At 39.4% G+C, this 11,825-nt stretch overlaps 1 protein-coding gene across 1 annotated transcript in view; it reads left to right on the top strand.

Moving 5' to 3' along the window:
• The first annotated feature begins 1,520 nt into the window (after positions 1-1,520).
• Positions 1,521-11,825, top strand: part of mtmr4 (myotubularin related protein 4) — an 83,495-nt gene continuing 73,190 nt past the window's right edge. The window contains exon 1 of the mRNA XM_074671928.1: positions 1,521-1,608. The gene's annotated coding sequence lies outside the window, so the exon portion shown is untranslated. The remainder of the gene's footprint in view (positions 1,609-11,825) is intronic.

The following is an 11,825-nucleotide window of genomic DNA, read 5'->3' as shown; positions in this document are numbered from 1 at the left end:
GAATCTTCAGAGGGCTGCAGGACAGAGAAAAGACTGATGCAGTGAGCTGTTCTGGGTAAGTCTGAGGTGACAAGAAGTGATGAGACAAGAACTGCAACACCAGAATCAGTCCTTTACTGATAATCACTAATTTTGAATTCAACTTAAAACGATTCATTCATTTTTATCTATGTGATGACAAAAAAGCCAAAATGGTCAACAGAGGACCAGAAATCTTGATACTTTTTTGAATAATTGATTTATTTCATTGATTTTCACCATGGAGAAGATTGGTGTTATGAACACCGTGTGAGTGTAGGCAAAGAAATTCAACAAGTGTAAGTCTGAACACTCTATGCCACAAACAAGTTAATCAAATCATAACATTTCGACCCGCTGGTCTTCATCAGGAAATTTAGAAAGATGACCCTCAGGTATAAATTTTGCACTCTATCTAAGAGATGAACCAAAGTTCAAAAAGGCTACAGGGAAAAGAAGACTTTAATTTTTCTTTCTTTGACCCCATATCACATAAACAGCAGTCTATGCACAAAAATCCTTACAATGGTGTCTAACAAACGGGTAAAATCTGTACCAGCCGACCATATTTGCAGTATATTACAATTTATTCATTTATCTTTTGCATATTTTTTCACTTTGTTTATATATTTATTAACTTTTTATGGCATTAAGTATGTGTGCACACTTGTTTTTCTTCATGGTAAGACGTGTTATGACAGATAAAGCAGAGGAATGCAGAAGTAGCCTCAAAGACTGAAAATGATAACATTAAGGAAAAAAGAATCACACTGACTCCACTTCATAGCTTAGAAACAAAATTAGTACACTAATACGGGCCATGAATTTGAACATGGTTTACCCATAAAAGGTGTTCTTCACTTATTTTTAGAAGACAATACATCTTCATTGTGTATTTTCATTTGGGAAAATACACAATTCTTCACCTCTAAGAGGCTGGAAACAGAAATGGCTGGGTAATGTTATTTATCATTTTGATAATCGATGACTGTGAATTGACTTATAATTCATTTAACTGTCACAGTTTTAGATCAGCTGATCCCTATTGTTTAAACAGTGAAGGCTGTGCTGTCTTGATTTGCATAACAGCCCTTGTAACATTTTTCTGAACAATCTGTTACAGACTGAGCTCTCTGTTCCTGCCGCTCCTTTAAAAAAAATGTCACGAATTCTTTTAACATATTTTCCCTATTTTTGGTCACGGCGTGTATTCTTGAGCTTGTTTCAAAATGACAGCATTTTTGTAATTGATCCATTTTGGAAACCCTCCTCGATCGGCTTTTATTGCTGTAACTCTGCCTGGACGCACACACCGAGCTCTGTTTGTGTGCTGCCAGTTTGTGCCGCGCTGTGATTTTCTATTGGTTCTCCTCAGGAGCTCTCCGGCACGTGATTGGCTGATCTGTGGGTGTGTGAGAGTCACTCGCTCGACTGTTGTAGAATCTGTTTGGCCGCCATTGTTCTCTAGCGCCATTGGTCTACAATGTTCAGTTTGCTGCTTTGCTATTGGCTCGCAGTTTTGTCATCACACAAGAATGCGGAAGTCGTGCAGTCTACTGAGTCACCGTTGTGTCAGCTGATTCTTTCTGAGTGAGTAACTCGATTTATTTTATGAAATTAAGTAACTTCTGAATGATGTATTGTGTGTGACAGTTTACCAGGCTTTCAAGCTCATGTTCGACGTACGAACCTGAAGCCGTTTTTCGTTTTGTGTTTGAAAATGGGCGATTTATTCATACAATCTCTACTACTGCTGCTATCCGGCAGCTAGCACCATGCTAACGTTTGCAAACAGTCAACACACACATAGGCACACACACTTTCGGTTTGACTAACTAGTCTCCTCCTGGTACACTGTCACTCTGCTGGGAAGCTGTAGACCAGTTTCACTTTCACCTTACATGTGTGTGAACTTTATCCCTTTTATTGTACGTGTACACCTGTTGTTTTGTCAAACATTACCTGTTCGGTAGTACTGCGCTGGAACTGACAATATTACCGGTTATTCTGGAAATTTCTCCATATTTCTACAGCCAGAGGAAAGCCCCGTCTGGAAATTTATTTTTTCAATGAGGAAGAGAAACTGGTTTTCTAAAGGCCATGCTTCACACTTCTGATCGTTTGTATCTGCTTAAATGAGAAAAGTGCAAATTCCTCTTTTACACAGGTACGGTAATTCACCCCTACTCTGCATAAATCAGAATTAGACAGTTAATATTAGGTATGGTTTGCATGTGTCTAAATTAACTGCTGAACAACCTTTTTAATTTCTCCATTCAACATTTTGTCATCTAGACTGTGTATTAAAATAGATACCATAAGTGTTCACTGACTGTGAAGGCAAAAGATTGAGAGCTCCCCCTACTGACTTGAGATACAGGGATTAACTGTTTTGATTATAGACTGCTTTAAAATCTACGGCATCCAAAAGCGCACATTGCTGCAACTTTAAGCTCTGTTCTTTGTGTAAAAATACTTTCACTTAACACTAAATGAAAACTGTAAGTGGAATAGAAATGTCTGTTTTTTTTCTGAGGTTGATTGTCAGGAACAGTATCTTCATCATGGACTCAAGTTCCACCGAATCTTAATAGGATCATGGCCGTTAAAGAGCAAGCAGTGTTTTGTAGATACGAGTGACCATGCTAACCGTGGACCTTCAAATGGATGTGTCAGTGGTTGTTGCCTGACAGTAACCAGTAAACAGGGTCACATTCAACACTGAAACACCAGTGACTTCTGTGACTGTGAGCTATTAAATGTGTTTTCTGTATTCAGCCACATTTTCTCCACAAATATGCAAAATGAATTTGATTTTCTAAATTCAGTTTTTACTTTTTGTAGTTAATAAAAAAGCTGATTATAAGCCAAGGTTATGATCATTGACTGTTAAGTAAAACGGATGTCACCTTGCTTGGCTCAAGGGAGGTCTCCAAAGAAAACAAAAACGCCCCCCCTGGTGGCTGGCTGCAGTACAGGTTAAAAAAATCGGTCTCCCCAGCCATTCCAGATGAGCTGTGGTCAAAGTTTGAAAAAAAAATACTCCTTATAGAAATGTTTCCTACATTCATATGCTGTGGTGATTTTACGATATTACTGGGTTGTACCATGTTCAAGTCCTATTTTTTCTGAGAAGTTTCATTTGTATTCGTTTTAGACGTTAAAAACAAGGCTTTAAGTCACGTTTAACAATGCTGCTGTTTTTATTGTGACATGTTTGATGCAGTTTTCTGGATGTAGTTTTTTGGCTCCTTTATTAAGACCCAGGTCTCATACTCAGGGGTGGTTAACTCTAATGCATTGCTAGACAAACCATTGTACTGTGCAGTTCTTTTGTTGCCAAAATGCGTGTGCAGCCGTAACTGTTTAAAAACAGAAAATGGGTCTATAAACTTTTGTTTATAATGTCATATTTAGAGAAAGAACGCTCTCCCACTCTGAGAGTTTCTGTTGTCGCCTTTAAACAGGAACCGGTTCATTTCGCACCATGTGACAACAAAGTGATACCTGTGCAGGGTTTTTCCCACATTCGAGAGAGGAAGCCTCAGAATTCCCCCCCTTGTTAGAGTCTGGTTATGTTTATATTCAAAGAGCTCAGCTTTCTTTGGACATTATCAGGTAGCTTTGTCATTCCTGGCAGCATTTACAGCAGTACAGTGGTATTGTGGCAGAGCTGTATCAAAATCAGTCCAGTGTAGTGGAAAAGATGTTGCCAAAACTGTCTGTGCTTCGGGGGAAGGTGTCCCTACTGATAGTTTTTTAGATCCTTGAGCTACAATTCTTTTTCTTCTCATCTTATGAAGACTGGAAACTAAGGCGTGTTGTCCATTCTGTCATAAAACAAAAGACTCCTGATTGATTTGCAGATATGACTTCTTATCTGTTAATCAAGAAAACTATAAAAATTACAAAATAAACAAAAAAATCAATTTAGCCTAAGGAATTAGAATTGCATTAAGGGATGAGTACCTTACACATTTGAAATTAGGGATGTTTGATACCACTTTTTATGCAGACCGATACCAGTACAAGTACTACTTCTTGAGTACTCGGTGATACCGAGTACTGACACTACTAGTACTTTTGATACATAAAATTTCAATTAACAATGACAGATTATTTTGATCAAAGACAGCACAGTCACTCTGACATTAAGTCCAAATAAAACACAAACAACTCTGAGTTTAGAACTTATTTTGATCAACATAAAAAAGTAATATTAAAAGTGCACAATAAAACTAACAACTGTCAGAGTACAAGTATTTACTTAAGTAAACTAAAGTGCAAAATAAAAAAAGTTTAACTGTTTACTCTTCCTGGTTTATTCATATTGTCTGAACAGGACCTGGCGCACATTTGCAGTAGTGATAAAATGCAGCAACTAGCAGCAACTAGTGGCGAGGAGGACTTGCTCGACATAAGATTTTTTTGCCTAGAGTATCTGCTGCTAGTATCTGCAGCCTTCACGAGTACTGAGACCTTGTAAAAAGGCTGGTATCGGCCCATCCCTATTTTAAATGTTATGGTACTAGGGTCGTTATTTGCCTGGCACTTGGTATTGGTACTCACCAATTTTCTGTACTTTTGAATGTTTATGTGGTAATAAATGTTAATTTTTAACCATAAAATCTCAATTTCTTTCAATTTAACATATTCATTTCTTAATATATAAACTTTCAACTTCCACTCCCTCACAGTCACAAGGATGTGTTTAGGTACCTAAACATGATAACACTTGATTTTATGTGAATCGGTACTTGATACTACAGATACAATTCAGTTGGTACCTATAAAAGTACCTAATTTAGTACCCATCTCTAATTGTATTGCAATGCATTTATTTATCTCAATATGCTGACTTCATAGTTTTTGGGTCCGATCTGAATTTAACATTTATATCACTTAATATGAGGATGAGAATGAGGACATTTTGGCAACTTCAAAATCAACTAAAAATAATGTTTGAAGTAACGGTATTATCATTCAATGGGATTATAAATGTGTGCTGAGTAGATCTCCAACACCTACAGGAAGTACAGTTTTACTGTAAACTAGGCACTGATCACAATTTTCTGGCCGATCTCTGGTCACCGAATCTTTAAAAAGCCTGACCTGCCAATACCAATATGGGCCGATACTGATTTTTATTTTTTATTTTTTATAACTGACAGCATAAACCTTTAATGTTCCAATCTTATTTTATTGAAAATCATTGAACAATACCTGTAAAAAATAAAATCTTTATTTTTTAACTTGAACCAATGAAGTGTCCTGAGTTTTAGGTCTCAGAGCAAAAAGCAACAATGGCTGGCTGTCAGACCTTCCTGGAAGAATATATGATCAGTTTCATATGTAAGGATGGACTGATCATCAATCCCCCAAAATTAAGGAAATTGGCACTGATCTATCAGTGTATGTCTACTGTAAACCTCAGCAGAGGATAAGTGGGGAAAATATATTACTCCATGGATCGACCCTTTATCACCAATGTCTAATTTTTGACATGCTCACAAGACGCCATACATCATCTGTGAAGTCTAAGTCCCAGAACTGGAGCAGTAAAGCGTCATGGTGGTTGCCAATAACTGACACTGCTACTATGGATAGGAGCAAGTGGCTTTGCTACAACGATGTATGATCAGCATTTCAACCCTACAGTAAAAAACAAAAAAATGAATGATGAGGTTTAAATGTTTAGTCAACTAAAAGCAAGATTCCCTGTTCATAAACGTAGCAGATGATAGTTAAGGAGAGCTATAAAGAAAGGTCATCAGACCTCACACTCTTGACATAAATACCCTCAGATTATTTCCCCTGAGCCTCAAGAGAAACCTGCTATTTAAAGATGTTTTTTATTATCACAATTATTCAAAATAAGTCTCTTTTTATCTCTCATACAGCTGTTTCTGACTTCAGTGACTGAGTTTCACTTCTCTTACTGCTCGTACTCAGATATGGGAAAGCATCTCCTCGGTCTGCCACTGAGCAACCATCACCTCTCAGAAGATCAAAAATACACTGACTTCAAAGCTTTGTGTGGGAAGAGGTTCAAACGTGACTTTTCAGTAGAAACTCTAATTTTTGGATTTTGTTTTGATTTTATGTGTTTTGAGCAGTGACTTTGGAAAGTAATGCAATGTGGTGTTGAATGCTCGCTCAGATTGTTTTCCTCTTTAGTTGTAATTTGATTCGAGTACGAAAGACAACATTTAGAGAGCTGATGTTCAGCAAAACTCAAGAGTAAAATATGTCTCTTCTTAAAATTTATAAAATAAATATGCCTAGGATTGAGTTGGAGCTTCATCAATGTATGATGTGTAGTCTGATATAAACCCTCCTCTTCAGGTTGAGGAGCGTCTGTCAGTCCACTGCGTTGAAGGAAGTCTCCAGTGCAGTTTGTTTTGACCTTTAACCAGTGACGCGGTCCGTTTCAGTAATTTATATGCTGCTATGGAACAAATGTCACGGTGGCTGTCTGCGGTGGCCATAAAGAAGAGGGAAGTCATTCTGTGATGATACCTGATGCTGTACCATATCCCCCCACCTCCCCACATCAACACCAACGCTGCAGAAGTGAGCAGCTCACAGCTGGCTCTTCTCCTCAGAGTCAAATGAAAAAAAGGTTTTATTTCTCTCACAATAAGCTGATCAAATAAGTAACGCATACAGACTGAGACTTTATGTTGTGTCAATATACAGTGTCAAACCAGACGCTGAAATGCAGCTTATTTTAATCCCAAGGCAAGCAGCCGTCAGTGAAGAGTAACATCACGTACGAGTTTAAAGGTGCTGTGAGGACTTTCTGTTTGGCGTGCAGTGCAGTGACACCTGAGGCTTGAATCTGTAGTCTCTAAGCACCGTTGTGAGGACGTGACTCTTACCAGGGTGTGAGTGCTTTTAACTAGGGCTGTCATTTTAATTAATTAGATTAATTAAGTACACCGCAAATTAACGTGTTATAAAAATTAACGCAGATTAATCTGGATCCCAAACCCGCGGGGCGTTCAAAGACGCACTTAATTTTAAATGTCTGGCATTTACAAACCGTGTGTCCTACTTGGAAAAAGAGGTGTTCTCGTCAGATTTTCAAATTTCCGACGGTCCCTGAATGTATCACACAGGACGTCAGCAACATGCTTTAAACCTGAGGGAGGGAAGCGAGAGTGATTGTGCCTGCCGTCCACATCGCGTTTATTCACACGTCCTTTTTGAACATCTGCAGAAAATCAACCATTTGCTCTAGCTCAATTCTGTAAAAAACAGATAATTCTACACTCTTTACTGCATTAAACAAGCCCTGAATGATCAATATATATCTTGTATTTAAATCTAAAGAATCCTTTGAAAATTTGCTTCCATCTTCCTGGCGTCATATTTCAGCTTGGGGCTGCTATGCACCAATGAGCAACAGTTTGTGTGTTCAGAGCATGTTAAATTGAAAATACTTCACTTTTCTTTGATCCAAGACTTGAATTAAGTGATTTGTACATAGTTCCTCACAGTTTTTAGCCTTTAGCCCTGGTTCTCCTGACCTCATAGAAGTATAGAAGTTCATATTGCAGTGAAAATTGAGTCCACATCTAGTAAAAATGTGACAAAAGCAAAAACCGTCCTAAAAATCAAATCAGCTTATTTTAGGTGCAGGACTGTGTAGATTTTGTAAAGATAGAACCATAAAACTTTTTTCATGTGTTCCTTATGCATCAAGGTACCTAAATATTAGTTGTATATATTCCAACCTTATTTTTAAATGTTTTTTTAATGTCTTTTAATGTAATTTTAATGTCCTGGAATTCAAATTCTTTATGTTGGGACCTTAAGCAGATATGAGATTGAAATGCGATTAATTAGATTAATTAATTACAAATCCTGTAATTAATTAGATTAATTTTTTTAATCGCCTTACAGCACTACTTTTAACACTACTTTTCTTTGTTTAAGACAACTTTTCCTAGGATGCAAAGCGAGGAGAATGTTTTTGTAGTTATGTAGAGCTATCATTTGAACTACAACAACAGTCAAACTTTGTAAACTCAGTTGTGTGTCCAGAAGGTGAGCAGACTATCTGTTAAGTAGGGGTGTAACGGTACACAAAAATCATGGTTCAGTACGTACTTTGGTTTTAGGGTCACATTTCGGTACATTTTTGGTACAGTATGGAACAACGCAGAACCATTTGCTTGTTTAACATGTTTATTAAACCAAAAACTTGCCATCATACAGTGAGGGGAGAGTCTTCAAGCTCCGGTTGGTCGTTAGCAGCAGCCATGATGCACAATTCAGACACAAGCTCCTGTGGCTATGGAAGCTCTTTGATATTCATCTTCTGATTGGCTCACCGTGAGACGTCACGTCCACATGATATACACATGATTGCAAAGCACGAATCACAGACCACTTTCCTCATGAATATTAAAACGCCTTCCCTGCTCAGCCAATCATAGACGAGTACTCAGGTGAATATTAAAGAGCCATGTGCAGCGGCTTATGTAAATTTACTGTACTTGTTCGAATACAGCACTGTACCGAACCGAACGGCCTTATGGAGCGATTCAACACAGACACATGTACCGTTACAACCCTACTGTTCAGTGTTCCTCAAAGCCTGCTACTCTGAGTAGGGATGGGTACTGAATTAAATACTTTTATAGGTACAGCCCAAATTACATCTGTCGTTCCCTGTACTGATACTCGTAAAATCAAACTGTACCATGTTCCAGTACCTAAACAAACCTTGTGACTGTGAAGGAGTGGAAAGTAGGCCATTTTCCATGTGGGACATGAACACAGGATTACAAGTTTATATACTGAGGAATGAATATGTTAAATTGAAAAACTTAAAAAAATTATGATGAATGATTCCATGAGGAGGACCTGTTTAAATTGCACTCCCTTGCCACCTTCTGGCCTGTAGTCTCCACACACTTTCATAAACTACTTTTGGCAAGGCCTGTGTTTGTTTTGGAAATAAATGGAGACTGGATTAAAACAAATTTTCTTTGTTAATACAACTTTTTACTGGATACAACGCACCGAAGAAAGGTGTTTATCTGTGCAGTTACGTAGTGCTACGGTTTGAAACGTGACATCAAGTAAACGTTGTAGCAGCCAGCTATATGTAGTGCTATCGGCAGCCCGGTGCTCTGACATATCTGTAGGCTAATGTGACGACAAGTAAACACTTTCATTTTGTTTGTAGTTCAGTAGTTGTTTATATTTAGCTCAGCTAGCAGCTATAACGTTAGTGAATCCTGGTTATGTCCTGCCAGTCATCTACCAAGCAGAGCTAACGTAACCTCACTCTTCATTTTATTGATAGACTCTCAAGTTTGAACAGACCACTGCAGAATAGCTGCTGACTGCGGGTTGGGATAAACATTACCACAAACAGATTAACCCGTGTTTTAGCTCGTGCTCTATCACTGTCCTGTTTAGCTTTCTTCTGCTCTGACATCCTTTTTCTTTTTGGTCCAGCTCCAGTGTCCAACATTACTTCTAAATCAATCACAGAATAACTTTCCAGCAGAAAAAAAACCCTCTCATCAGCGTGATGTCAAAGGGACTTTCAGTCTGCGTGCTATAAATGAATTCATGTTCTCCCAGAAAGTCTGACCCAACCACAAATACAGAGGAATAACATTTAGAAATAAACAATGTTGACACTGAAAGTCTTGTTTTAAATCTTCGATTATGAACAAACAAATATATAAAACTGAGACTGTATCAAGATGCCTTACAAAGTCCTTACAAGACCTTCAGAGAGACAACAAGGTGTGATCTTGTCAAGGTGTTTTATTAATGTTTAACTGCATACATGTCATGTACAGTATGTTGCAGCAGTGTTAACATAATATCAGAGAACAGTAACAGGGTTTGACTTGTTAAGACACGTCAGATCCTCAGGAAGGCGTGGTCATGACCTGGCAACATTTCTCTCCTCACCTTTGTGTTCAGAGGAACACACCCTGCAGTGAGTGGAATCACACGATAAGACATTTAATTATGTTCAATATGACAACACCTGAGCAGTACTGATCATAACCTGTTTCCTCTATCACTTCTGATAAACTGTCAGTGTTATGAGAAGAACTGGAGGCACGTGGCCTCAACGCCTGTCAGCTGATTTCTTTGAAATCCTTCAGGAGCAGGATGGTCACAGACAGCTGGGGCTGTGCGTCATGTTTGTGTTTCATTGTTTGTATGTAGGAAGAGTGAATGGTGGCAAAGCATGCTTGGTTATCTGCTCTACACAGTGAACTGATGGACTCATGAAAATGGTAGAAATCTGCATTTTGAGGAGCTTGATTATCAAACTTGAGTCACACGCTATTCCAGTGTGGTTGATCCAGATTAAATGTTTGACCAACCTGAATGATGGCCTTTATTTTCTGGATGATGTAAGCCAGAAAGGCAGAGCGCCACAGAGTCAGCTGTGTCAGCTGAAGCGGATACTGACACGATTTTGGTTTTTAAGTTGCAAGATGAACTTTAAAGGTGGGTCAAATGTCGGCCCATTGGCACGTTTTCCATGCTGTGCACAGGATAGCGTGAGGGCCAGTCATTGCTGTTCAGCTCTCTGAAATGGTCTAACGGCTTTCTGGCATGTCCAGATGTAGATTTTAAAGCAGAGCCACAGGCGGAGTCACCAACTTTAGGGCTTGTTGTCCTTATTGTTCCCGTCCAAAACAGCTGCTAAAGCACAACGATGGCACGCTGTGAGTAAACTCCAATCAGCTCTATTATGGTGACCACCTCTCCAATCATGTCCAATCATGAAGTGATTGTTGTGCTGTGCAGCTTATTCATGTTTTCAGTTGGGTCCTCTCAATTCAACTTCTGCTCAGTTTTGAAGAAACTTTATTAACAGCAACATTTTCGAACGTCTTAAAGTGATACTCCAGGATGGAACAAGTTGGGTCCTATCACAAGGTTTAGGGCAGAAATTACCCCTACAACAGTGTTTTTGTGCAGCAGAAGCCCAGAGCGCTCGCACCAAACACCCCCTCCCTGCTCGTCTGCTGGTTTCCTCTGCACTCAGACGGGGCCATATTTTACTTGACCAATAACACAAATAAATGGACTCCCACCAAAAAACTCTGATATCAGTCTGTATTCACGCTTTCTATAGAGGATTTTCAGTGTGTTACTTTCACACAAAAACACCGCTAAATAAGGCTCTAGTTCTCATCGTGTCTCTTCGTCCTGGCAGACTACCTGCGTTTGTTCATATCTGGCCTGCCATGCGTGGACTGATACACTAAGCGGCGAACGCCTCATAGCCAGCTGTGGCTCTGCAGCAGAGGTAGCGCCGTTTTATGACACGATGAGAACTAGAGCCTTATTTAGCGGTGTTTTTGTGTGAAAGTAACGCGCTGAAAATTCTCTAAATAAAGCGTGAATGCAGACCGATATCAGATTTTTTCGGTGGGAGTCCGTTTATTTGTGTTTTTGGTCAAGTAAAATATGGCCCCGTCTGAGTGCAGAGGAAACCGGGTGGCAGGGAGGGAGTGTTTGGTGCGAGCGCTCTGGGCTTCTGCACAAAATCACTGCTGTAGGGGTAATTTCTGTCCTAAACCTTGTGATAGGACCCAGCTTGTTCCATCATGGAGTATCACTTTAAGGGGGCTTTACACCGCCGCGCGGCAACCTGCCGCCTCCAGTTATTTCAATGAGGGATGGGTGGCAGACGGCAAGCAGTTTTGGCTGCGGTGGTAGGACCCAGAAGCGGTTGCCGCCCACATGCACCCGCACAGATCTTCCTCTGCCGCCCGGAGTCCAGCCTGTTGAACTTTCTGGTGGCAGCCTCC

The sequence above is a fragment of the Halichoeres trimaculatus genome, unplaced genomic scaffold, assembly GCF_033239565.1.
Source record: "Halichoeres trimaculatus isolate MK-OKI-2021-1 unplaced genomic scaffold, fHalTri1.1 fHalTri1_scaffold_6, whole genome shotgun sequence".
Taxonomy (NCBI): Eukaryota; Metazoa; Chordata; class Actinopteri; order Labriformes; family Labridae; genus Halichoeres; species Halichoeres trimaculatus.
Note: the sequence above shows the minus strand (reverse complement) of the source record. Positions and strands in the feature narration are given on the sequence as shown.